We start from the raw sequence: 26,113 nt of genomic DNA, 5'->3' as shown, positions 1-26,113 counted from the left end.
TATCGGCTAAATTAGGTGGTCTAGGTACTTTTGACTACTCATCCTTCAATTCCTCTGTAAGTCCTCTACGGAACAAAGTCACCAATGCACTATCTGACCAGTCGGCTTCGGCAGAGAGTTGCTTAAACTTAGTCACATATTGTAGTAAGTCTTGGGAGCCCTGACGTAAATCGAGTAATTGTTCTTGAGAGGAAATTGAAATTTCTTGCCTACTAAACATGGACTTAAGAGCGTTGACAAATGCAGGATAAGAGTCCAGAATAGCATTTCCTGAGGTAACTAGTGGCGTAGCTAAAGCGGCTCCGGTGAGGTGGGAAATCAGAAATCCCACCTTGTCTTTATCAGTTGGAAAGTATCTAGCTTTAAAGGTGAACTGAACAGTGCAACAGTCTAAGAACTCCTTTAATTTATGGGGAGAACCATCATACTTCCCCGTAGGGATTGAGGAGGGGGGTAGTTCTGTATTAGCCTTCCCTACTTGTTGTCTAAGGTGAGCGTTCTCTTGTTTTAGACTCTGCATTTCATGCGATAAAGATTGCATGGCAGACATCATTTGTTGCATCTGCTGTTCCATTGTTTCTGTGACAAAGCTCTAAACCGGTAGTACCCTTTCTTAGCTATAATTTTGGGCGTCGCTATCTGTCAAATTTCTGAGAGTCTTCCAATACCACAATGAGGAACTTTGTCACAGAATCACTAACCTGGTCAGCAGAGGCGTACAAGAAGATTGTGAGAATCCCCTTGAGGTCCCTACCGTTCCCAGCCTACCAAAGGGGAGGAACTGGGCACTGCAGGAATCCCAGGGAAACCCTCTGGGGTAGAAAACCCTGTTGCTGCTCTTCAGGAGACTGGTGGAGCGTCTTCCTCGAAATGTGGAGTCCTGAAGGTTTACTGGGTTGAGTCTGGTAATGTGGACGACAGGCGCGAAGGCTGGAGTCTAATGTATGTAAAAGAAACAGGTTAGAAATGGGAAAAGATGGAGTAAGCAGCAGGTTGGAGGTTTCTAGAGAGAACGTAGTATACCTGAATAGGAACCCAGAGGAGATCACGATTTTGTTCCGTAGCTCCGAGGGTGGAACTGGAGGATGGAAACCACGGGAGGAAGGAGGTGATGTCTAAGGGCAGAATGAAAGAGGGTTGAGTAGGAAGCAGATTATAGCCGCATAGCCCCCGGAGTGTTTCCTACCGTTGCGGGGCAGAATACTGTCTTGGATCGCGTTGATTCGCTGAGAGGAAGAAACAGCGGCTGACCGCTGAATGCGGTAACGGATTCACACGAAGAGCAGGGATGGTAGAAGTGTTTGCAGGTAAGATTTCTGAAACAATACAAGGTATAGGTAGTAGGCAGAAAAGAAAGCACATAGAGCTAGGAGGCTGCACGAAGAGGTTCTTAGTTGCAAACTTGCGGAGCATCTGTATACGAAGTAGCGACGCAATGCTGGGATTGCGTTCCTACCTGAAATACGTTCACCTGACCGTTCGGGGGCAGAGGCTCCTCTGCAGTAGACGCTGTAGGAGGCTGGTTCGGTACAGGTCCCTAAGGTTCCGCCATCTTGGGAGGATCTTGTGCAACATAAGCCCCTGAATGGATGCAACGGACACTCACATATTGCCGCCGATTCCTCCGCCACCACGACCACCTGGATAGCAGAGTCATGACAGCTCCTTAGGATGAAAATGAAACATGCCGCTCGGGCGGTTTGGCCGGCACTAAATGCGGGCTGAGATTCACGTGATTTGTCACGTGGGTGCGATGAACTCCGCCTCCTCCAGGAAGCCAAACAGAGTCCAGCAAGAGCTTCGCTCGCAGTGCTGGTAGAACAGCAAGTGCTGCAGGCAAGGTAAGTATGTGGACACCAAAGCGCTCCTTAGGATGAAAATGAAACACGCTACTCGGGCGGTTTGGCCGGCACTAAATGCGGGCTGAGAATCACTTGATTCGTCACGTGGGCGCGGCGAGGTCCACCTCCTCCAGGAAGCCAAACAGAGTCCAACAAGAGCTCCGCTCGCAGTGCTGGTAGAAAGGCAAGCGCTGCAGGCAAGGTAAGTATGTGGACACCAAAGCGCTCCTTAGGATGAAATTGAAACCCACAAATCGGGTGGTTTGGCCGGCACTAAATGCGGGCTGTGAGTCACGTGATTCGTCACGTGGGCACGATGAAGTCCGCCTCCTCCAGGAAGCCAAACAGAGTCCAGCAAGAGCTCCACTCGCAGTGCTGGTAGAACGGCATGCGCTGCAGGCCAGATAAGTATGTGGACACCAAAGCGCACCTTAGGATGAAAATGAAACACGCCGCTCAGGCGGTTTGGCTGCCACTAAATGCGGGCTGAGAGTCACGTGATTCGTCACGTGGGTGCGACGAAGTCCGCCTCCTCCAGGAAGCCAAACAGAGTCCAGCAAGATCTCCGCTCGCAGTGCTGGTAGAACGGCAAGCGCTGCAGGCAAGGTAAGTATGTGGGTACCAAAGGGCTCCTTAGGATGAAAATGAAACACAATTTATAAGGCAATATCTACAACAGCAGAAAATAGACTCAAAGAAGTCGTTTTAGTCACTGATTCTGATAAAGCCCGTAATATTTTTGTGGAGTATTTACCTTGCTTGAAGATGAGGGGTATGCTCACATATAACAAGAAGCCACTTAAATATGGAAAGATGGTTCACGCTATAGACAAACTTGCGTCAGATAATGACCTGATCATCTATTGGAGGAAAATACATGGTAATTTGAAAATAAAACAGGTGAGGATGAAGGAAATGACAAGGCAAAAAAAAAAGATTTTCAGAGCAGGAAAACAGCAGCACTGAAATGTAGAAATTTGCTTCTGTTGCTACCCTTATAAGCAATCGGGATGGACATGGTCAGGGCTTTCAAGAGGGCTGGCTTATTGACAGAAAGGAAGGTGGTTTTGAATGATAGATGAGGTCACAGAAAGGGCAGGCATTTCTACAGTTTATGTAGGGAGGATCTATATTCTGAGTAGTGTAACAAAGCAGCTCCCAGCCTTCTTAGGTTGACATTCTAGGTTTACTTCCAGCTTCATAGGCATCTGTATAGCAATCAATCATGTTACATATAAGTTACATATAGGACAATAAAAACACTGGCATCCCATCACCCAGGCAGAGGGCTCACCAACTGACCGGGTTAGAACATTCACCCATGCATTCCATCACTCAGGGATAAACACTCCACATGACATCACAACATTCCTTCTGCAAAGCCAAGCCATGCACAACACATCTCCTCCCCTTACATTACACATCACACACAGCAAAGCATTACACTATAAATCTCTCCTCATCCAACAACAATGCAATACATTACACAACACACCTCCACACACACCAACATAAGCCATTCACACCGACTCGCGTCATCAGGGCTAGCACACAACACGTGTTCTAACAGTCTACCACTCACCTCATACCTGATGCACTGGCCAGGCACACCGGGAACAACAACCAATTTCACTGTCACTCTACGGACCCTGATGAGGGTGGAAAGAGTCATGAAATGGCACACAGTACAGCTAAACACATCCGCATGTGCACATAGAAGAAAAATGATTTGCAGTAAATGAAAGTTGGGTAATGTGTGACCATGCAATGCCTAATACCACAGACATGCCCATACCAAAACCGGGGGCACTACCACCCGTACACATATACCCCTCACCATGCGTGACTTATGCTGCAGTCACACCACTACACCTACTGGGGGCGCTACCACCCAAATACCAAACCATTCAACTTGCATGACTAACTTCAGTCACATCCCGGCAATTGGTGGCAATACCACCTCACACAGCCATACGTGGGATAACCATGCATAACCTCATTATAATCATGCCCCGACATATCTGGTGGCACTACCACCATAAACACACGTACACTGTTTAACCCTGCGCGTCTCATCCCAATCACACCCATACTGTACTGGAGGCGCTACCCCCAGACACCACATTATGGGGCATTAACTCCCAAATGCCGTTGTGTCGTACCGTTCCACACCCATACTGAAAACATAACTGAAGGCGCTACCCCCAGAAATCACATTTGGAAGACACAATCATGCTGACCTGGCACTCACATGCCATCAGCAAAAGCATGCTTATAAATCACATGTAAGCTTCACCCAAAACCAAACACATGGGAGGCACTACCTCTGCAATCACCAGACAATCTTATCGACACCCATACAAGGGATAATTGAAGGCGCTACCCCCAAAGTGACTAAACTGCCTGGATCAATACAAATGTTCCATACAGGAAACCATACATCACATAACACAATATGCAGTTCACATTGCATTGTTCTATACCTTTGAATTGATGCATTTCTTAAGACATTATACACATCATGCAGACCAAACCAAATCCACTCCTAAAAGTCAATGTCGCAATTATCCGACTTGAATGCTGAAAATCCTCAAAAAGTTACAACTAGTTTCTAAAAACATTAGATGCCATGAACCCGATCCAAATACATTCCTAAAAGTCAATGTAAGAATTATGCGACTTAAATACTGCAAACCCTTAAAAAGTTAATTCTAAACTTCATATATGCCCACACTGCACAACAATAACTATCCATAACAATCTGTAAGCAGATTACCACATTTCCCAACAATGCTGATGATGCTTATGCTTAGATACTAAAAGTCCTGCCTGCTCCTGTGGCCATAAGCTGAAAATCCTCAAACAGTTAAGCCTAATTAACCAACATGTCATTCACACCATTAGCATACTCCATATACTCTCATGCTAGGCATGCAGCCATCACCAACTGCTATTTCGCATTATCCCCACCTTTACCATGCAGACTCAATAAACGTCTTAAGTGTTTTAACAAGTGTTTCCATACCAACCATATGACAGATATGTCTATACGCAGGTCTTTTAAAAAGGATACACAATCCAATACACAAACTGATTTCACATTTTAATAGGCGCTTCCAAATATCACGGGATACAACGAAAGTCATCCCTGCTACCTCCGTACTGACTTCTCCCCAGCAGGACATTCCGATCTGTCCCACGTCGAACACCAAGCCTGTTGCTCCTCAAGACCACCATACGGCTCCAGTGTCACTGCACTCTGGATGGCCCATCCGATACCGTCCCAAAACTTGCATTGCTCCACGCGTCACAGCAGCCAACCCGATCGACACCTCTGCTCACAAACGTACGCACTACTATGTAAGTTACGAATGGAAAATCTGCATCTGACACTTCCTGGTCACGCTAGCCACGTCAGGGAACGTCCTTGGGTCCTTTACTTTAAAGTATGAGTCACACATCAAGGATCAACGCAGCGCCAGCTGTGTTCAACGTAGCAGGTAAGAGGGCTCACCAACTTACCGGGTTAGAAAATTCACCCATGCATTCCATCACTAGGCATAAACACTCCACATGACATCACAACATTCCTTCTGCAAAGCCAAGCCATACACAACAAGTAGGTCTCAGATAAATGTTTAAAAAGGCTTTTCAGGAAAGGACTGCAGCTTTTTCTCACACTCGCTGGCTTGGGATGGCACCTGTCTCAGGAAAGAAGTTGCAGTCCCAGGTGCTATTACCCTCTGGCTGACTTCGGGAGAAGCGTGTGGCAGACAGGCTGGTAGAGGGTTTGTTCCAGGCAAAAAGGGAGTGGACCAGATAAAGAGTTATTTTGTGAGATAACTAAATTGGGTTTGCAAGCAGTTCAGGACACACACACAATTAAAGATTATTTTGGTAAGTTATGTTAATTTGAGGAGCGTTCTAATGAGTGAATGCTTAGTATTAGATAGTGTAAAGTGGGTAAATCATTTAATTTTAGGTGATGCACAGTGACATTTTAAACATGCATAACTGCGTTCATGTTTGTCCATTAATGCGATAAAACTCCAATGTGACAGAAGCCCATGCTCTGGCAATTTTTGTTGTGAAGTTCAAGTCCAATATGGGCAGAACTCTGGGCATTATCACAAATAGAATGTTTTGAAACCCATTGAAGGAAAGCCATAGTTTATCTTTGAAATACAATGTGGATGTTGTGCATTGTACATGTTATTCTGTGTAACTTGCATATTTCTAACTTCTGATCAAGAATAACAATTCGAAAAAGGTGAATTAGACTGAGTGTACTTGTTCTGTGCTCTGCTTTATTCGGTTGTTAAACAGGGAGATGCGGAACGTGTGGTAAAATATAAAAGCAAAGTTAGTCACTGTAAATTGTCTTACTCTGAGAGGCTCAGAATGAATGTTCATGTTTCATTTACATGTTAAATCTGTTCTGAGATGCAAGCCAAAAGGTGTTACGCTCAACTGAGTCTCCGCAGGAGCGATGGATTCCTTTGACCTCTGCTCTGCTCTCCCCTCGCCCGGAAACCAACTCTTTCTCCCTTCACCTGGGGTTCTACCTGTAAGATAAATGGATGGGTTTATAATAGTGCCCAGGCCCAGAGACCCTCCCTCGAGACTCCCCTTGGGTTTAAGCGCTGTGTCTAAAGGGGGGCTCACCTCTTGGTTTAGGAAGGTGGGCTCTCCATCCTGGCTCTGCAGGGGTGCTATGGTGCGGGCAGGATGGTTGTCGTGCTGATTTGAAGCTGTTCTTACTGCTTGTTGTGGTGGTGCTGCTGAGTAAAGGCAACGCCGCTTGCCTTGTTGGAAACGTTCAAAAGTCCCGAATAATGTTCCAGGGCCAGTTACTTCACTGAACCCTTAGTGCTGCGATTCTGTTGAGTATAATGTCCAAATGTCTTCGGATTTCCCCGTTTTTTCACTGGGTTAGCAAGGAAGAAGTGCGGGTTTGTATTGTATTTGTGGATCTTGCTCACTGAGTGTCTATGAAGACTAACCGTCTTTCTCTTGTGTTTTTCCTTTGCAGATTGCCAAAAGAAACTCCAACGGGCGGTGAAGATCAGAAGGTCCGCGAGTGAGGCATGAAGCTGCCGACACCGTCAAAAAGCCGCGGAAAGATGAGTAGAAAACTTTCGCTGTACTAATACTTCTGTTCTTTCTCTTTCAGATGCATAGCTCGTAGTAGCGAAGATGAAGGCCCAGCCAGGCGCCAGAACTGCAGGAAAAGGCCGTAGAAGACTCCGGAGATTGGGATCAGATAAGCGCATGCTCGATGCAACAGAGGAACACACAAAGCATGTCTTGTTCTTTGGGCATGGCTTTTATAGAGAGCCTCGCCCAAAGACTAGAGTGTTGCATTAGTTCTGGTTTGGCCAAAAAGGGGTCCATGCTAGTGGAACAGGAAGTCTCATGTTATGCTATGGCCGCAGGGGGTTTTATTGGCTGACATGGATATTAAACCTGTTTTTGCCCTTCATGCTTTCACCCATAGTGCTCCTGCCTGTCTTCCCTTCTGCCTACCATGAACTGGATATGAGGGCGACTTGATAATGTCACCTAGTCCAGTACCCATGACAAAAATACCACCAACCAAAAATACCACCAACCAAAAATACAGCAAACAAATCTGTTACAGTACAATAATAAATACACACACCTTAGATATGATATTCAGCATGCAAGCAAAAATGGGATTAATATTATGCTAAAAAAAATGTGCGTAGGTCTAATAGTTCAATACATAGTCATCCATTAAAACATGTGATGTATATCAAAAAGGTTCCCAAATTAAGCAAAGAAGTATGAGTCACAATATTCCCTCATGAACAAGTCTAGCTATTGGGTCGGCATAAAGGAATGGTTTATATTGATATTCTAAGACATAGAGATGCTCCCAAGATCTAATTCCAAATGATTATGCCAAAGACTATATTCAAGTTGAACTCAAAAATTATCAAGCTGAAGGATTTCCCATCCTAGTGTATATAACCTGGCCACAGAATGGCATCAATATTGAGCTTAGTTAATTAAAAGCCATTAATTTTGAAGAAATGGCCATTCAGTTCACAGACTATTAGAAAGCACTGAATATGAGAAGGCACACCCTTTATGAGCCATAGCCGAAACTGTGCTCAACATCCCATAGCAGGCATAACTCCCAGAAGGATATTTGACTATTTGATGTATTCATTTGTATATGGGAGGAACAATCCTCTTTTGATTACAAAAAATAAATCAGATGTATTTGATGGGAAGCAGTTAGCCTCTTGCAATGCAGTGAGCTTGAGGGACATTCTGGCCAGGTTGTGGAGGGGAGTAAATGAAACTGTCACCTGGGACAGTACAAAAGTAGATATGGGTGGATTAAGGACAGTGAATATTGGGCATTTTTAAGTGCAGGTAATCGGTATGGCCAGCTGTGTTTGAGATGTGACCATGATGGCTTGAGTTCTAGAGTCAAGCCAGAGGAAGTGAGGGACAGAGACAGGTTAGAGATGAGGGGAAAATGTTAGCAAGGAGGCTGATGAGAGGTAGGTTAAGAGGGAAAGGAGGTAAGATTTTAGTTTGATTTGCAACCAATCTATGTGGACTGTTTCTCAGATGTTTGGGGAAAGAGAATTACATGCAAGTGCAGCAAGAAGAGAGAGGGAGCAGAAGTGAGAGGAAGTAGACGGAGGGTGCAGAGCCACAAGGGTATTTGAGGAGGAAGAGCAGAGATTGCGAGAAGGCTTGTAGAGTTGGATAGAAGAAGGTAGATACAGTGGTGCTTTACGGTGGATAGATTTGTGAACAAGGAGAAGACATTTAAAACTGGTATGTTTTGCATTGTTATTCATCCAGGCTGGTGACAGTAGAAGGAAGTAGGTGTGAAGTGAGAGAGTTCAAATAGAGTCCTAGTAGCACAGTTAATGATTGTGTTGAGAGGATAGAAAGCATAGTTTGGGATACCAAAGAGGATGCTGGCACAGTTGTCCAGTTTAGAGAAGACAAAATTGGTTATGAGCTACTTGATGGCGTTGGACGGATGGAGGTTGCTGAATTGTCTGATATTTAGGAGGTTGAGCTCCTCTGTTTTGGTAGAGTTTAACATCAAAGCATGCAAAGCCATCCAATATTTAATGGCAGACAGACAGTTGGACATGTTGATAGAGGGATCAGAGGAGAGTTCAGGGAAAGAGAAGAAGATTTGGGTGTCATCTGTGAAGAGTTAGTTTGAGAACTCAAAGGAGGTGATTAGTTCCCCAAGAGCAGAGATGTATAGTGTAAAGGGGAGCCAACCTATGACTGAGCCTTGTGGAACACCAACAGTTATAGGAGTGAGTTGAGAGGTGTTATTGTTCCAGGAGAGAGAGAATAGGCGAGGTGCATGGTATTATTCAGTTCAGGCATGGGCAGGTTGGCAAATCCCTTAAATAAAGAGACTATTAAGTAGATCAGAGTAATCGATAGTGTCAAAGGCATCAGACAGGTCAAGGAGGATTAGGAAATAGGATAAGATGGAGTGATTAGCAGAGGCGATGAAGTTGGACACATTCATGAAAGCAGTTTCCATGGAGTGACGGGAGCGTAAACCTGCTTGCATGGGGTCTTGAAGGTTCTGGATGTCTAATAAATGTGTATGACAGTCAAACACACCCCTTTGGAGTACTTTAGATTAGTGGGTATGGAGAGACACAGGGCTAAAGTTAGCCGATAGGTTTAGGTCTGCACCTTGCTTTTTTAGGAGAGGGGTGACCGTGGCTGTTTTGAAAACAGAGTGAAAGCAATTAGATTCGAAGAATAGGTTGATGAGTTCAGCCATATGAGATACCGCTAAAGGGGCAATTGGCTTGACTATCTGAGGAGCAAGAGGTTCTGATGGGGCACAACATTGGTTAGTCTTCATCAGTAGAGATAGCACATCATCAGTATTAATGTGACTAAAGTGGGAGATAGAGGCCGAGGATGATGGTAGAGTAGGCAGAGTATACAATGTAGGAGGAGGGAGTGTGACAAACATCAGGAGAGAGTCTCTAATGTGGGACATGTTTTCAGCAAAATATTCAGCTAGGTCATTAGCTGTGAGAGTGGAGTTGATAGCCATAGACTTAGGAGGAGTGAGGAGTGAGTTTAGAGTGCCCTGTAGCGGGCAACGATGGTTGGAGTGAAAGTCTGTGAGGGTTAGGTAGAATTCCCTTTTTTGCTCTATCAAGAGTGGACTTGAGAGAGTTCAGGGCAGAGTGTTAGAGTTGCAGGTCCTCATGTGATTGTGTATGCCTCCATTTGCACAGCAGCAGACTCATGTCTGTGCGAAAAGGCCGTTTGAATGGTGTGACCAATGTCTGAGGATGCTCGGATTTAGGGATGAAAGTAAGTAGTGGGATGTGAGAGGAGAATTTGTCATATAGCTGTAATTGAAAGCTGGAGAAGGCAGTATTGGTGGAGGGAGGAGAGTGTGAACTGTAGGTGTGAGAGAAAGGGGGAAAGGCAGAAGGTATACATTTCCTTTTAGTAAGAGTTGAAGCGAGTGGTGAGGAAAGGTCTGAGGATGGAAAGGAGGTAGTGGTGGAAAGAATTGAGTGATAAGATATGGATGGTGTGACAGTAGTATTAGTGACTGAGAGAGAGTTGGGGATGAATAAGAGATCCAATGAGTCACCCCCTGTGTGGGTAGGTTGGCTATGGATAGAGTGGAGTGCGTAATCACTAAGAAAGGACTGAAGTTCAGATTTCTGAGAAGTGATTGGCGAGGGAAGGTAAAAGTCACCTAAGAGAATGAGGTGATGTTTAGTGGAAAGAGAATCAAAGAGTTGCCCAAGATCATCAACAAATGGTTCAGTGGGACCAGGAGGGCAATAGATGGAGATGATGTGAACCGAGTAAGGCAGAGCAATATTAGAGATGCTGAATTCAAGAGATAGGAAAGGACGTGGCAATTGAGATTTGTGAGGCATTAAGGCAGGAAGAGAGTACGTGTCTGCCCCCACCTCTACCAGTCAGTCGAGGAGAGTGAATGAATGATAGGTAGTCATGTATGGCTGCCAGGGTGGCAGTGTCAGATGGAGAAATACAGGTTTCAGTCATAGCAAGAAGGTCTAGGGGAGGAGAGCTTTAGTTTAAGTAGTCAGTTATAAAGGAAGTTTTGTTGCATACAGGCACAGCATTCCAGAGTTTAACGTTCAGTTAATGAGGTAAGAAAGAGTATAGAAGTTGAGTCCCAAAGGAAGAGATTTGAGGTGGTTAGGTGTTAGAGGAGATATGGTTAGCTTGTCGGCTTTGTTTTTTGGAAGGAGGTGGAAAAGAGACTGAGTAGTGAGAGTTTTGCGTTGTGAGTTTCATAACAGGGATAGGAAAGAAGGAAGTTGTAGCATGATTGGAGAAAGCACAGGGAGATGTGAGTCGGAGGAGCAGCAGGAGGAGCAGGTGTGAATGCATTATTCGTGAGTAGCACCGTGTGGAGAGACAGTACTGTAATTAGGAAGCTAGGGGTACTCACAAGTGCAGGTGTGTGCAATTAGTTGTTTTAGTGAAGTGCTGTGCTGGAGTTAGATTTGAATGTTGTTTTGTGCTGTATGCAAGGTTGCATGCAAGGCATTTTTGTTGCAACCTGTGGCAAACAGGGAATACAGAATGAAATAGGGAATGATATAGTAGCAACCCTTAGCTCTCTCTTCCCTTTGATCTGCATGTCCAGGTGAATGGATGCACATGATGCAGGAAATGGCTTAGAGAGGATATAGATTGACAAATAACTGAATCTGAGAGTGTTGTCGCTTCTAATATTAGATGTGGACATTTCATTGATCAACGCGGCATACAGGTTTTGTCATGGAATATAGCTCTGCTGAACAATATTCCCCTAGAGAAAATTGGAGTAATTCTATTAGAGAACACCCAATTTGTTTTCAGGAATCCTAATTGTTCCATACCCTCTAAACCCTCTAAAAACTGGGTTATGTTTGTTCTATACCAGCAAATAAAGAACTTGGAAGACGACATAACAGTGGGCTAACTGTTTGGGTGGATTCATCACTGAATTTTAGGATAGTGCCTGTGGATACTGGTTCAAATTATCTCTTGGAAGTCCATATTAAAATGGGGAATGGACACCACATGGTCCTAATATGTATAATATACCAGCTACTGGAAATGTAATCCAACAATTGCAATTGAATGTGGCCGTATAGAGTCCTGGAGTAATACCGGAATCCTCTGTACTATTAATGGGGCATTTAAAATTTCACTCCCTTTGTTTATTGGAATAATGGATTAAATTGTCTGGGATATCTCTGAAGTAATTGCAAATACCCTACAAGGCAACATGGAGATGCCCATGAAGCAATAGCATGTTGCTTGGAGCATGAATAGCAGGGTTACTGTTTTCAGTGGTCAACATAGTAGTCATTTTGATTATTTCAGAAGATTTAAGCACATGGGCACAGAAAGGGTATTATGTTTAAGAACAGTTTGGTTAATAATGACCAGCCCCTCACACTAGTGGTCTCACGTTTTTATTCTTCCACCAATCATTAGTGACATTAAAAAAGCTGTACCCATAGCCATGGTTAATTAAACAGGAACTTATATAATTTCAGCCATTATTACCTCAATTTCATAAATCCCACCCATTTTTAGAAAATGCCCTAATAGATCCCTCAGTTTCTAATGTAGCAAGGGTAGATGCCTATGAAAAAAGCATTAACAAAATGATTACATTTCTTACTAAATAAAGTAATGTTCTTAAAGAAGCAGCAATGATGAGCGTGGTATGACGAATGTAAACCAGACATATTTTACTTGTTAAATTGTGTGAAGGATCTGGGAAACTAGAACCATTCACAAGTAGGGTGTACATTGGGGTTGGTTGCTAGGCTATATGTCTATGACTATAAGAAGGGTTATATTTAAATGGTGGGGCACACCAATCGGTCTACAGCGAAAGCTGACAGCATTAAAAATCTATACAGAAGAGCTCGGACTAGAGATCAATGTAGCCAAATCGGAAATCCTAGTCCTGGAGAACAAAAGAGGAAGAAAGTCATCACTGAATAGAGCAAGCTGGTTCGTGGGAAAGAAGAAACTAGAAAAAGTGCAGTACACAAGATACTTAGGCACAATGATCAATTCCAGCGTAAATGACGAACCTATGGTGAAAAGACTCCTAAATAGCTGTAAGCAACTAACTTCACAAGGAATCATAATGCAAAAGAAATATGGGAAATAATCATGCGAGCCAGTAAGAAAATTCCATCAGAATAAAGTCACCCCAATTTTAATCTACGGGGCTGAGAACATGTTTGGCTGTGACCATCAGATATGGTCCAGGTGCGAAGGCTTTTTTTGGAAGAAAATTCTTCAGATCCCCCAAAGCACACCGACGGCTTGTGTCCTATATGAAGTAGGGATCTCCACTCTGAATGCAAGAATTGCATGGAACAAACTAGCGGTATTCAGAAAGACTCATGAAGAGGCGAATTTGCCACCTCTTAAAATCTTGATGGAAAAGGAGTTGCATAAAAATCTGCCTTAAGTGAATGGAAAGAAGAATGTAGAGTGCTCCTCAATCAATTGGGGACAGATGAGATAACTTTATGGTACAATCCAGAGGCTGTGAAAAGGGAATTATTAGATCTTGCCTGGATCGAAATTGGAGAGGAAAGATCAACCCAAAAATCAATGCTAAACCAACCTATAGAAGCAAAAAAAACGTTATTTGCTCCCAAAATATCTGACTCTCTCACTGTGTAAACATCTAAGAAGATATTATCTAAAGTTTAGTTTGAACATAGTAGAAACAAAGGAAATTTTGAGGAATCGACGATTGATCCTGGCAGGAAACGTAATGTGTAGATTCTGTGAAAAATGGGAAGAAAACCTAAAACATCTTGTGTTGAATTACACCGAATTAAGACTTCAACGTGAGAACTGTCTAGGGAAGGAGATGGCAATCTATCAGACTTATAACTTGGAAGAATGGTGGAAACAACTACATATGACTGAAAGTAAATCATTGATGATTGCAACGATGAGATTCCTGGAGCAACTACAAAGTCAACTGGAACTGAGATCACCTCATTTTAATGGAGAGGACTCTCCGGAAGGAAGAGTGGAGAATAATGTGGAGAACATGGAACTTAAATGATAATAATTATGTGGAATAATCTAAGTAGAACTCAATACAGTGGCAAATTTGTAAGAAAATAAGGAAATAATGTTAAGAGACTTACAAGTAAAAATGATACGTTTTTTCCTTTTTTTTTTTCTAGAAAAATTTCAAAAGTTTGTATAAACTAAATGAAATAAAAAAAAAATTATAATAAATGGTGGGGCTATCTGCAGGGTGGGTAGCACATAACCATGTGTTACATGTATGTAGGTATACTTGTTTACAAAGTTCAAACCTAGGTAGGCGTACCAAAACTCAAAATATAGTAAACAGAAATATTGTGTTTAGCTTATTCACATAAACTCATACTACTGGTTTCAATTGACATATACATTCCTGTTCACTTTGGTGAGTGTGTTAGTAAGTGATACTTGGCATGTAAATTAAATAATGTGCCAAAAGGAAAAAAATAAAATAATTTCCCATGGTCTACAAATAGCAACTAAAAGTAGTAGAAAATAACTTAACGGCCAACTGTTTGGCTATCAGTTTCCAGTGAAAAAGAACATGCACTCAATTCAACATATTAAAAGGGTCCACAATAGAGTTTAATACACAATGGTTGATTTTGGCAAGTGTTCCTATTCTAAATATTTACAAGGAGGGCTGGCTTTTGCATGTGTTAATGGAGCATAGTTTAGGGCTGTCCCATCTGTGTCCAGTTTGCAGGGCTGGGTTACGTGCCAACTTTTTAGAATCAGATCGTGGTAGATTGTTATGGTGTTGCGCTGTCTGCCTACGACTCAGCAGAAGTGGCTCATTCCATTTGATATTGAAGGACCATTCAAAAGTAGGATTAGCCATGCAATTCTATAGGGATAGGGCTAGACTCTGGAAGATGGTCTCAGTGGGTAGCTCCGAAAACAAGATTATGCTTCTGAATAGTACCACTATTTTAAACATTTATTTAAGGGACTGAGTTTTGACAGTGAATACAATCCTGCCCATTAGAGGAAGCACATTTTCAGACAAGTCTATTGTTTTTTTGTGTTTATTAATATGATGTTGCTCATGACCGAATGAGGTATCTTAGGGCACGAAACATCAACAAACTGAGGTATGAACGAGTGCAAGAATACAGATTTAAAAAGAGGCAAGATATGTCTTCAGTTTTTGTTGAAAGAAGAAGAGGTTTTCTGTTGAACATAAATCAATTGGAAGAGGGTTTCAGAGATTTCCTGCATGGACTCAGAATCTTCACCATTGGGTGCTGAGGTGATGCAAATGGCGGATGTCATCAAATGTTTATTAGCAGATCATAGTTGCTTTTTGGGCTATATACCTTTAGATGATGCTTTCAGAAGGGTAGTGCTTTGCCGTAGATGGGTTTATGTGCCAGAGTTAAAGCATTAAAATCAACTCTAGAAAAAAAGGGTGCCAATGCAAGCCACTTAAAACCACAGAAATGTAAGAACTATAAGGAGTATTTGTGACAATTCTGGCCGATGAATTGATTAGTAACTGAAGGAAATTTGTTACGTATGTAGGGTTTATGAGAAATAGAGAATGGCAATAACCCATTCCTGAGCTAATAGTGTGTATGATGGTTTAGAATGACCTTGGGTCAGAAAAGGTTTCATCAGATGGAAAATTATGATGTGGTATGTAGTACTACTGACAAACTAATTGGCACATTTTCATATGGAACATTTTGAGTAGTGTTACTCTGTGACTTCACACTATCCTCTCGCTCAATAATGTCCCTTAATAAGTTGAATGTTCTAAATATTAGTTACTGTTAAAAATGTGTTTTTCATAGAAACCAGAAGAATTGCAGCCTCAGAAGTGTTCAGGCATAGGCAGTTTTCTCTCATTCAGGAATTAAATACATTGAAAATGAAACCAATTATTTTCTAAATGTCTGTGGCATCACCTTGAAGATTCAAGAGCAGTTTTGTCCATCTGCAAAATTTTGAAAATAGATGCCATGCAATAACAACTGGTCATGAAGAGGTCTAACGTGTATGCTACAGAGAATGGGGGAGAGGCAAGCTTCCTCAGGGACTCCATATTCAAGTTGGGCAACCTCAAAAGATAAAGAACCTATACAAAACCTACTGGTACAGTGACTAAGAAAGGCTTTAACCCAATTCACTGCATGGTTTGACAAACACGCCACTTCAGCCACATGTGAGAAGAGAATGGAGTGGTCCAGAGTATTGAAAGTGGCAGACAGAGCAAAAGCATCAACAATACATTTTGGACCTTGTCAATAATCTGGAGAAATTACTCTTATGTCAAGCAGGGCACACTTAGTGCTGTGTTTGGGTCTAAAACCAGATTAGAAATCTCCCAAGATATGTTCCTCTAAATACTTTGTTGGCTGGTGGTAATCTTGTCTAATATTTCAAACAAAAAAGGGGCATTAGAAATAGGTCTACAATTAGATCACAAGGACTGATCTAAGCATTTTTATTTTATAATGGGAGTGAACAGATAGGTTTGAGAACCCATGAAATTCAATTTTCTACATACAAGCCATTAAAGGAAACAGTGACTCGATAAAAGGAAACAGTGACTCAATGTACTATCTTACTACGAAGGATAGACAAGGATCACCGGGCAATGAGATGGATTCATATTGTGAAAAGTAGTGATTATCTGTTTAGGAGAAATCATAGCATATGAAACTAAGGGTAACTATTCCATATTAGCAGGATTACATAATCAAAATGTAACATATTGCTATTATTTCAGCCAACAGAGAGCAGCAAGTCGAGGAATGCAATTTAGACCAGAGTAGCAGTTCAGTTACATAATTTTATCTCCAATGTCCGCACTTTTAGTGATGAAAAATAAATCACTGAATGCATTGAACCAATCTTCTGATGGAATAACTGAGATATAATAAGGAAAAGGGTTGGCTAATTTGGCTAACATTTGAAAACATTTTGTTCAGACCATTGTTAACAAAGTAAATTTAATCAGAGAATGTTTCTTTTGAGCTTCCAGTATTGTCATCTTATATACTTAGCATGAAGGTTTAAGGCCAACAGATTATGCTGCCAAAATTGCATTATTGCTTTAAAGTCTGCTTTGAAAAGTGGGGATGTTAAGAATGCAGTCAATGCCAGTAGGTATTGACAGCTCTATGAACATTCTGATTGGCTGAGAGGAGATCAATAATGATCTCCATGTGCGTATTGCCATGTGCATTGGCCCAAAAGGCTGAACTTTAAAGAATTGACCAGAGAGACACTAGTATGGGCAATCAGAGAGCATTATCTGTTAACATGGATGTGTCATCTAACAATCTGAGATATGTACTCCCAAAAATGTAAAGTTAGCCATTAGGTTAGTCCATCTTTTTTTATACCTTTTATTTTTTGGGGACTTCTATTCAACATGTACGTCCTGTATGTAGCTATGTTTGCACAGCCGTGGGAGTGTGAGCCATTATGACAAATCATCAGCATATGGCTGGGAAGAAAGATAACTTTGACCTATTTTGTGAACATCTTTGGTTGTGTGGACACAAAATTAGCTCATAATAAAAAAATAACTTCAAACAAATTCTTGCCTTATGCCACAAGCAATGAGAAAAGTTACCAAACGCTCTCGTCAATGATTTGAGCAATCAGTTTTATTGTTCTGTAAGACTTTCAGAAAAATCAACATCCTATTTGATATCTTAAGCAAGAGGTTGCATATAAGGTCTCTGTCCCATGGATCTATGTAATATTCAATTGATAATGTAAACAAAGGTGAAAAATAGGTGACATTTTACCAATGATGCACTTGGGCATCATTCAATGTATATTGAGAATCTGATTGTTGCTATGCTTTTTGGAATCTGTATTGTCATACAATATATTATTCTCTGTTGTCTTTATAGTCTGCTGTGGAGAACAATTTAACTGAAGCATCCATAAGAGAAATTGGAGTGTATGATCCTGGTTATGATGGACCACCTTAATTAAAAGAACTTATATTGACAGCAACTTTCAAAACGGTGGAAATACTCAGGATTTCACAAAGGCATTTAAAATTGTCAGTTAAGTAAAAGTTGGAATATCTGAGGATCTGTAACCTTGTTTTCTTCCCTTATCTGCACTCTGCATCATACCATTCTTGCCTCATGAAGCCATTCTTTCCTTAAAGAGCCAAAGGACAAAAGGAATGGTCAATTTACAAAGTGAAATAAAGAATGGTATCCACAAGGGATCTCTATCATTACTCACAGATCAGCATTTAATTTGAGGCTAATGTAAATCTTTTAAGATTGAATATATCCTACCTATCCCATTTCAAGTTGTTCATGTATTTAGTAAAAACACAGTTTACTATATTCTTAAAACCAGGGAGGGGTAAGTTATAACCTACTAAGTAAGTCAGATCTAGTGGTGAATGTCTCATAACAATGTATTATATATCAAATATCATGTCTGTCTTTTCCTTGGATCCTCCTCAATTGTTGAGTCACCTCTTATCTGTGGATGTTGTTAACATGGTTATCACCCCCTGTGCTGCCATTCATTGAGGCGATGCTGTGTCTTCATAAGTGCAAACATGGTCAACCTTTCCGGGCATCAACAAGACCATGCAAATGGGGCATGGAGCCCACTTGATTATACTCCTCGTTTATATGCAAACATTCCTACGAAGCCCATTACCCAATTTGATAATAAAATGGCCTACAATGAAAATGTCATGTTTAGACTTAATCTCCATGGTCTGTTTCAATATAGATTCTGACATTATATTATGTAGTTTGTCCAGTACCACTGGCATTTTGTGTGGTTAGGCGTATGATTTACAATTGATGAATAAATCTATTGCCCAACATAAAGGGATATTCATCGTAAGTATTATTTTCTCGGAACTTAATTAGTTTAGCTATGATGGACCAAATACTTCAGTCACAGTTCTGGCCTCACTTGTTCTTGGTTGCAGGTTTAGCAAATCCATTAGTATTGAAATTCTAATGAGCAGGTTTCCTGCAGGAGGACTTCCAATACAACACATTCAGGAAGGTCATCTATACATCTACATTTATCCTTCCTAACTGCTATGTTCCAAGATAATAATCCAACGTTTTGGTCAGGTTTCTAAAGGAATTCTCAGGAATTTTGCTGGCAATGGAAATCCTGTTGTCTTGGAAAAGTTCAAGTATAGTACCCATATATAAGAAGGGTGAAAGGCTTATTCCATCCAATTACCAGCTAATAGCGCTATGAATGTCACTGTGAAAATATTCTGTTCGATGATTGAGCACTGACTGCAGAGATGGGCAACTGATGCCGAAATGTTAGATGTTTTCCAAACAAGATTATTAATGGTGTTGGTACTGCACTAAATACACTAGTTATAAATCTGTTAAAGGCTAAGTCTATAGCCAAGGATACACATCTCTTTGTGGGTTTCATTGACTTCACAAAGAATTTTGACAGCATTAATCAATCTTTGCTGTGGAATAAATTACAGAAATGGGGATGCCCTGTATATTTATTCTCTATGATCAGAGAACTGTACTCTGACACTACGATAAAGATCAGACTAAATGCAAAGGGCCACTTATCAGCTCCCATTAAAACAAGGGGAGTATTAAAACAGGGGAGTGTACTGGCCCCTATCTGTTTTTAATTTATTCATTTAGGGTATGGGTATTACTCTGAAGAACACATGCTCTTTCCTGCCAAAATTAGACTCACTTCCTGTCAACGGGTTACTATATGTTATGCCTCACGGGTTCCGCTGGTCACTTTGGAGGTGCTGGAGGAGGATTGGTATGGTAAAACTGCCTCCTTTCAACATGGCTCCTGTAGCTGCAGGCACCATTGCAGCCTCTGTGGTCCTATTCAGGCTGACCACGCCTCTTTTGCTGCAGGGAAGGAGTTATGAGGCTCGTCAGTCCTGCCCTCCATGCGGCACTCCTCTTCCTAGTGCGTGGTCCCTTGACTCCTTAAGATCACACATCAGACACAGGGTGGCCGCTCTCGAAGCCTCATTGCTTCAAACGCGGACTGGTTGCTTAGCAAAAGACCCCGCTTTGCTAATGCAGAATTCCAACACCGACCATTGATTATATCAGATCCCATTAGGAAGAATGCTTACAAACGAGATCCTTCCGCCACAATGGTACGGGGCATAACAAACACATGGCATACTTAGTTACTTTGTTTTATCGGACATGTTCTGACTCTGCCTTTGCCTTTAGAATCCCTGAGGGAAGTTCTTCTCACTGAATCTCCCAGTCCTCCAAGTAGGAACCTGCAACTGGCCTATTCATGGGGTTAAATACAGGTAGACATTCTTCTGACACACAGTCTCTCTCTCTGATCTCCTCTGGCTCATATTAACTCCTCTTCCTCATGAAACAGGACCCATTGCTCCAGCATCTCCTGGCATCTCCTGTCATTTTGAGACCTTTAACAATCTTATAGGGAATACTGTATCTTGCTACCTTTCTTTCTGTGGGCAATATTTGGCAGATCTCTGATTCTCTTTCTCGTCTCTCTCAGGCTTCCCTGGTATCATATCATGGCCTGAACAACACCGGAACTAGAATTGCAGCTCCCTCGCCAAAGAAGACATCAACCTCCCAGGGTTTTCTTCCCCAGAGGGTTTCCCTGGAGCGCCTTAGTGCCCCCTCGCTGTCATCCAGCGGGGAACACTCTTGGGTTTTTGGCTATTCCTTACGTGCAGCATAGCGGTGCCTCTGATCCAGGTTAGTGACTTCTGTTACCTCCTACTAATTGCGTTTAAAGAACAGTTATAACACTATATACTGACACCTATATATTGTTGAACCAAACACCTTTCATTATTATTATTATTATTATTATTATTATTATTATTATTATTATTATTATTATTATTGTTCTTTTATAACATGGTTAATACCAGAGATTGGTTTCTAAGCGCAGGATCAGGATTTGAACCTTTGTTGCACCTCGTTGTCTTGCTCCCAAGACAAACACATTGCCCCTGAGGTAGCCCCCTCACCGAACTCCAATTACAAATCCTCCAACAGTATGGCAAGACAAATTATTTGATAGAAAATTGTAACAAGTGGAAGGTTATGATTTTCTTTGGGAGACATACTAAAGAAGTAAACTGTGAATACTTACATCACAAGCTAAAATAATTAATAAGCACTATGGTCGATTTTCCAGCATTCTGTTCATTAGATTCTATAAAGGTCTGATACTATTTTGAATATTGATGAAGTCCTATCGAGCGTTCTTGAAAGCTACTTTTGGAAATGGGTACTGGGTCTCCCGATGGGGACTCCAACTTCTTTAGTTCAATTCAAACTGGGACTGTTGTCCATTAAACGTATTGTTGTGTGGAAGATTCCATCTCTGTTTAGGAAAATCTATGTTACCCATAAGCCTTCACTCTTTTATTTTTCATGGAAGGTTGTTAATCAAAAAAGAGAAATAACTGAATAGATGGATAGATAGCAATGTCTCTTTATTGGACTCATTAGACGTAACCATTTAGATGCTGGAATTAAATCTCCTCCATATAAAAAAGAACATTTAGGAACTAGATTGGATACAGACGATAGAGGAATTTAAGAAATATATAGTCCATCATTATATAGTACTGGATGGTAAATGTTTGAACTCATTACATGATTACAGGTTTAACTTTCCTGATGCACAGTGGTGTTTATATGCTTTTTTTTTTTAAAAAAAAGACTCAATTGCTTGCCTAACAATGAGATTTTGGGAGCCAGAAAAAATAATCCAAGAAATGTCAGAAGCTGTTCATTTTTTGAGAACTGGAGCAAGATTGAGTCAATTAAACACCTTGTGCTAGAATCTGAAAAACGGAAGGAGTTGAGGCATAGTCATCTTGGTTACTTCTTCTTAGAATTCAGAATGTGCTCCCCGGAGGACCTCTGGCGAAAGCTGCTAGAGTGGCCTCAAATTTCGTGGAAGTGAAGTTGATTTGTTTTATAAAGGTTCTTTTTCAAAGTGGAAAGATTCATATATTGATGTATCAAACCGGGCTGAACACTACAGTTCTATGACTCTGCTTTTAATTGATGTTTATTATTATTTTTTATTTTGTTTTTTATTTGCATAGCACGCACAAGCCCTCAGGCATTAGGGCACTGGGGAGAACCGGTTACAAGAGGGCCTTAGGCATGATAGGTGGAAAACATAGTTACAGTGTTGTATACAGTCATAGAAATAAATCCATTACATTCATAGGAATACATGTATGAGGCTACAGAGGTCAGGATGGGGTTGGATGCATGAATCAATGAGGTTTAATTGAAAACCAAGTTTTGAGGGCTTTGCCATAAGCCCAATAGGAGTCTTCTGATCTGAGTTTGAGTGGGGGGGTGGGTTCCATTGCAACTCTGCAATGACTGGGAAACCTAAGTCACCTCCTCTGGTGCCTTTGAATGTCAGTTGAACTAGTCTTTGTGTGTATGGTGTTCTACCAGGCCTGGTTGAGTGCGATTTGAAGAATCTTGGGGAAAGATTGGGCGTTGCTGACTTGGAAATGCATCTATGGTTGATGGTTAGTGTCTTGAAAGTATCCTTTCCGGATGGGGTACCAATATACTGCCTTGCAGGCTGCTGATATGTGTTTGGTTCTGGGGAGGTTGAGGGCACCGCTTATGGCATTATTTTGGATGGTTTGCAGTTTTTTTAAATTGTTGGCTGAAGTGCCAGCAAATAGAGCATTGCAGTAGTCTAACCTTGCACTAACCACAGTGCAAGGGATCGTTAGGCAGCTTTCTGGTGATAGGAAGTGGCTTGAGGCATTTAGGAGTTTGGTGGAATAGGCAGCCGAGGAGGCAATGGCATTGACTGTTCTAGTTAGTGTTAGTGAGGCATCCAGACAGACTCAAAGGGTTTTGACAGAAGGCGAGACTGGGAATGGGATGACATCGATGACGAAGGTCGAGTATTTGGGGTTCAGTTTATTTAATGCTGTTGTGTGTCCTATGGTAAGCAGCTCAGTTTTGTCACTGTTCAGGCAGAGGCCATGGGAGGCTATCCATGCTTGAATGATGGTGAAGGTTGAGTTTAGCATGGCAGCGTCTTCTGAGTATGTGCCAGTGAGATGGAGGAGAATTTGTGTTTCATCCGCGTAATTTGTGTATGCGATATCAAGGGAGTCTAGGAGGCCGAAGAGGGGCTTCGTGAAAATGTTATATGTGTTATAGAGGGACACAGGAGCCTTGGGGACTCTGCAGTTGATTGTTGAGGGTTTCGCACTAGCATTCTCTGAGCAGACTTTAATTCTTCTACCTTCTAGGAAGGAGGCGATCCATGATGTTTCTTCTGGTGAGAAAGACACTGCTTGGGTGAGGTGTCGGCACAGTATGCTGTGGTCGACTAAGTCGAAAGCTGCACACAGATCTATTAGCAGCAAGAGGGCGAGTTTACCCTGGTCCCTGATGTCATCCATCTGATTTTTTAAGTCAAGGAGGGCATATTTGTTCCATGCCCTGGGCGCAATCCGGATTGGCAGATTCCGAGTATCTGGTTTGCTTCGAGGTGCCGCTGTATTTGGACATAGGCTGCTCTGTCAAGTATTTGTAGCAGGAATGGAATGGTTGTGATGGGGCTATAGTTGGTGGGAGATGTTGGGTCAAGGGTTGTTTTTTTAAGAGCGATAAGACCCATGCTTCTTTGAGGCTAGCAGGTACCACCCTTGTGGTGAAGGAGGAGTTTATGACATCTGTGATAAACGGTGCCAGAGTTTCAGTGCAGTCTTTTATCAGGGGGCTGGGCATATTTCTCCTTTGCATTTTGCATTTTGGGGGTTTTAGGCTTTACAGGATGTTCAGGCTTTCTTGGGCAGAGATTGTGTTGAATCTAAATAATGGTGGGGTGTTCAGCGGGGCAAAGTGGACCTTCTTGTGATGGTATCAGACCGGGTGGTTTGTCTGGTGTTGCTCAGGGTGGCTTATTTGTCGATGATTTTTGGAGTAAGCTGATTTTGTTTAGCATGGGACTCAAGGATGGAGAATAATTCTCTGGTATTAGAGGTCGCATTGACAATTCTGGAGTTGAACATATTGGTTTTGGCTTATTGTATTGTTTGGACTGGTTTATGAACTCTTGTTTGAGTGTATGGGAAGGCAGGGTTCTCCAGGAGATTTTGGATTGTGTCTTTTTTGCTGTAGGTTCTGTGAGGTCCGGGTGTACCAGGAATTTGTGTGTGCTAGTTATTTGGCTTTTTCTGGAGCTAGAGGGGCAATCGATTTGAAAGCAGTTGCTAGTGTTTTAGTGTATAGGTCCACATGATTGTTTGTGTCAAGGCTGTCTGAGATGTCTGGGTTGAGGGCATCCAGAAAAGACAGGAGATTTTGTTTAGTTAGCTTACGGGCACTGCAGGCTACAGAGGGGGCATCATATTGATGGATGTTTTGGTTTGTCGATCGAGGGGTATGGTGAACAGGATAATATGGTTGTCCAACCATGGACATGGGGTATTTGATGTGATAGAGATGTGGCAGTTTAGGTTGGCTATCCAGTCTATGGAGTGCCTTTTGTTGTGGTGTTTGGCTATGGATACAATGACTAAAGCCAATGACAGATAGTGAATTATCCAGTTAAATGGCTGGTAAGTCATTAGGGTCGTTAAGGCCTAAGTTAAGGTTCCCCAGGAGGAGTGTTTGTGAGGATGGTTTTGAATTCTCATGTAGGATTTGAATAGCTTCTTCAAATGTGAGGATGGAGTCGGGAGGACAGTAGACTAGGTAGGTGGTGATCATGTTGGAAGGGGATATGGGCATTTCTAGGGATAGGATGTCACAGTTGTTGTTTAGAGAGGTGTTTGCTTGTCTAATGTGTACGTGGTCTTTACTGATAACATCGGCTCTGCCACCTTTGGTATTCAATCTGTCACTCCTGAGGATAGTATATTCTGGTTGTGTGACAAGGGCGAGAGCTGGCCGTATGGCAGCGTGGAGCCATGTTTCTGTGATTGGAATGGGCATCTAGGTTATTGGTTGTTAGGAGGTCGTGGATGTCGAGCGTGTGGACTGGCAGGGATAGTGCATTGATAAGGGCTAGCTTGAGAGATGGGCTCTGGGGAGGAATCTGGTTCTCGGTTGTAAGTGGTTGTATGTGGGTGGGAAGGCAGGGTATCCGTGATGGTGGGGGGCACAAGCTTTAGCATTGAGAGGACAGGTAGTCGGAGTAGGCAAGCAGGCAATGTCAATGGGCACACATTCAGTAGGCGATAGGGCATTAGGTCATGGAATTGTCATTGGGTCCATCACAGCTGGGCAGGCAGGCATTGGTATTATGCAAACAGGTAATAGTCGTATAGGCGCTAACATTGGTTAAGGCACTGGCATTGGACAAGTAGGCATTAGTAGTAGGAGGACCGGTAATCACAAAAGACATACAGGCATTGGAGCTGGGCATACAAGTAATCCCAGTAGGTAAACAAGCATTGACAATGGGCATGCATGCAGTAGGCAATTGGGCATTAGCATTGGTTATGGCATAGGCATTGGGTCCAACACATTTGGGCAGGCAGGCATTGCCATTAGGTATACAGGTAATAGATGTACATGTTCTGGCATTTGTAGAGGTACTGTAATTGGGAATCAGACAATAGGCGTTTGGTCATTAACATTGGTCATGGCATAGGGTCCATCGTAGTTGGGCAGGCAGACATTAACCTTAGGCATACAGGCAGTGGGCGTGTGGGCAGTAACATAGGTTAAGACACTGGCGTTGGGCAAACAGGCTTCCATGCTCCACCCGCAGAGACTGGATTTGCGTGGAGGGTGTCGTTGGGACTCTTAGGTTACCAGCTGCGGCTTTGGTTATGTTTTGTGGATATTACAAATTCATGGTGAAGTAGTTCAGATTAGATGGTGTAGCAAGGAGCGTAGTGGGCGAGAATTGCGGCTCCATTCAGCGGTGTCTAACACTTGTGCACACTGCACCCTTGTATTGCATGGGCTTTGCTGCAGAGGGTTTGGTACTTGGCTTTTAATGCAGAGGCGTCAAGCATAGTGCAGAACATAGACGTGGATTCGAGCAGCGTGTTATGCAGGCCTGCGGCACACAACAACATGCAGTTGGCCTGCGCAGGCTCTGTTGCAGAGGGTTCAGTATGTGGCTTTCAACGCAGCAGCGTCAAGTGTAGTGTAGAAACTAGATGTGGATTCGAGCAGCGTGCTCTGCGG

The sequence above is a fragment of the Ambystoma mexicanum genome, chromosome 10 (genome assembly GCF_040938575.1).
Source record: "Ambystoma mexicanum isolate Mex_15411 chromosome 10, UKY_AmexF1_1, whole genome shotgun sequence".
NCBI classification, from domain to species: domain Eukaryota; kingdom Metazoa; phylum Chordata; class Amphibia; order Caudata; family Ambystomatidae; genus Ambystoma; species Ambystoma mexicanum.
Note: the sequence above shows the minus strand (reverse complement) of the source record.